The 2,841-nt window shown below is 37.2% G+C and overlaps 1 non-coding gene across 1 annotated transcript; it reads right to left on the reverse strand.

Annotated features, from left to right (window-relative positions):
- Positions 1–2,427: 2,427 nt before the first annotated feature.
- Positions 2,428–2,500, reverse strand: TRNAW-CCA (transfer RNA tryptophan (anticodon CCA)). Its single transcript has one exon. It is a non-coding gene; the product is annotated as a tRNA-Trp (tRNA).
- Positions 2,501–2,841: the final 341 nt, after the last annotated feature.

A 2,841-nucleotide genomic window follows, 5' to 3' on the forward strand; every position in this document is an offset into this window, starting at 1 on the left:
CAAGAACTCGGCAGCTTGTTACAGAAAAACTCCCAGGACACACCTTCACACACTGCTGCGGCATGCCCTAGGACCTCCATTCGGCACCAGGTGGTCTGTAGGCCACATACTGACACACTTCCTCACTGCAGTGATTTCCAAACTCTTTTGATTTTACAACCGGAGAGGTAAAATATGCTTAAGGAGACACCTTCAAAAATATGAATATTTATAACTGAAACATGTCTATATACATATAGATATATTTCACTTTATTATTTTATTATTGAATCATAACTGATCGATATTTTGTCCTCTTTGGTGCAAGGCCATCACAGGATTCAGGACCCACAACCCATAATCTAGAAGTTCACTTAAAAACTTCAAGTCACAACAGGGAGGCTGTCCTTAAACTGCCTGTGCATGGAGCGTTCGCCACTTCGGCTCCTCTGTGTTCCGGGGGAATATTGTTCACACTTTTATCCAGGTGCGGTAAGGTAGTGTTTGTAAATAGTAACCCTTTTTAAAAACAACTTTGTAGTTCTATATTCTTCCTGTTCCTTTCCTCTCTATTCAAGCAGATGTTAGGCTCTGTGCCCACAGCCTCAGCAGAGGAGTGTAATGGGGGGAAAACAGTGTAATGGGGCGGGGCGCGGGGAGCAGTCTTATGGAATTTTCTTTTCAAATTCCCCGGGGTGGGAGAATCTGGTGCACAACAAATTGTCAGCCAGTGGGAAAGAATAGGGTTTAGTCCCGCCCATAACACTCAGGGAGCCCAGGACAGAGTAGAAATGGAAGCCTCCATACCATACGTAGAAATATACAAACGTTATTAACTAAAGCTATCAAACTGTTCAACAAACATTTTATTGTCCTGCTTTGAAAATTTACCTTTACAATCACAACTGTGTGTAAAGTTATCTTTTTTTTTTTTTTTTTTTGGCCACACCGTGCAGTATGAGGGTTCCCCAACCAGGGATCGAACCTGTATCCCCTGCATTGGAAACACGCAGTCTTAACCACTGGACCACCAGGAAACTCCCTAAAGTTATCATTTTTAAGTGACTGAATATTTGCAAAATATCAAAGACAATTGCATAGTTTTTGTGCACATCTGGTTGTTCTATTCATGTACCAGTGATATTTGGATTAATAATAAAATATGGGTTCACATAACTTATAAACTATTACATATTTTTTTCATAAAATTTATTTTACTTGCCTTTAGTTTAGTAAAATCATTAATTATTTTAATCAAGACTTTTCACAAACACTCTGTTCTGCTGACAGTAATTTAAAAGTGAAATGTAATTGTATTCAGTCTATAAAATTTAAATATATTTTCATAAAAATGTAAATTTAAGTAACTGTGGAAAATGAAAAAATAATTTTTATTAAAAAATGACCTGAATAGTCACCAAAAGACCTGAATAGTCACCTCATCAAAGAAGATATACAGATGGCAAGAAAGCATATGAACAGTTGTTCATCAGCACATGTCATTCGGGAATTGAAAATTGGAGGGGGTGAAATTTTTTTATTGAAGTATAGTTGATTTACACTGTCCTGTTAGTTTCTGTTGTACAACAGTGATTCAGTTATATATATATATATATTCTTTTTCATATTCTTTTCCATTATGGTTTATCACAGGATACTGAATATAGTTCCCTATGCTATACAGTAGGACCTTGTTGTGTATCCATTCTATATATAATAGTTTGCATCTGCTAATCCCAAACTCTCAATCCAACCCTTCCCCACCCCCTCCCACTGGGCACCACAAGTCTGTTCTCTGTGTCTGTGAGTCTGTTTCTGTTTCATAGATATGTTCATTTATGTCACATTTTAGATTCCACATATAAGTGATATCATATGGTATTTGTCTTTCTCTTTCTGACTTACTTCACTTAGTATGATAATCTCTAGGTCCATCCATGTAGCTGCAAATGGCATTATTTCATTCTTTTTTATGGCTGAGTAATATTCCATTGCTTATATATACTACATCTTCTTTATCCATTCATCTGTTGAGGGACATTCAGGTTGTTTCCATGTCTCGGCTATTGTAAACAGTGCTGCTATGAACATATGAGTCAATGTATCTTTTCAAATTATAGTGTTGTCCAGATTTATGCCCAGGAGTGGAATTGCTGGATCATATGGCAACTCTATTTTTAGTTTTTTGAGGAACCTCCATACTGTTGCCCATTGTGGCTGCACCAATTTACATTCTTACTAAAGTGTAGGAGGGTTCCCTTTTCTCCACACCCTCTCCAGCATTTGTTATTTATAGAATTTTTATTTTTTTATTTTTAAAAATATTTATTTATTTATTTTGGCTGCACCGGGTCTTAGTTGCAGCATGCGGGATCTTTAGTTGAGGCATGAAGGCTTCTTAGTTGTGGCATGCAGACTTCTTAGTTGCGGCATGCATGTGGGATCTAGTTCCCTGACCAGGGATCGAACCTGGGCCCCCTGCATTGGGAGCATGGAGTCTTACCCACTGGACTACCAGGGAAGTCCCTATAGATTTTTTAATGATGGGCATTCTGACTGGTGTGAGGTGATCCCTCACTGTAGTTTTGATTTGCATTTCTCTAATAATTAGCAATGTTGAGCATTTTTCATGTGCCTATTGGCCATCTGTATGTCTTCTTTGGAGAAATGTCTATTTAGGTCTTCTTCTATTTTTTGATTGGGTTGTTTGTTTTTTGAGAGTGAGTTGTATGAGTTGTTTGTATATTTTGGAAATTAATCCCTTATTTGTCACATTGTTTGCAAATATTTTCTCCCATTCTGTAGGTTGTCTTTTCACTTTGTTTACAGTTTTCTTTGCTGTGCAAAAGCTTTTGAGTTTAA

This window comes from Eubalaena glacialis, chromosome 1 (genome assembly GCF_028564815.1).
Source record: "Eubalaena glacialis isolate mEubGla1 chromosome 1, mEubGla1.1.hap2.+ XY, whole genome shotgun sequence".
NCBI lineage: Eukaryota > Metazoa > Chordata > Mammalia > Artiodactyla > Balaenidae > Eubalaena > Eubalaena glacialis.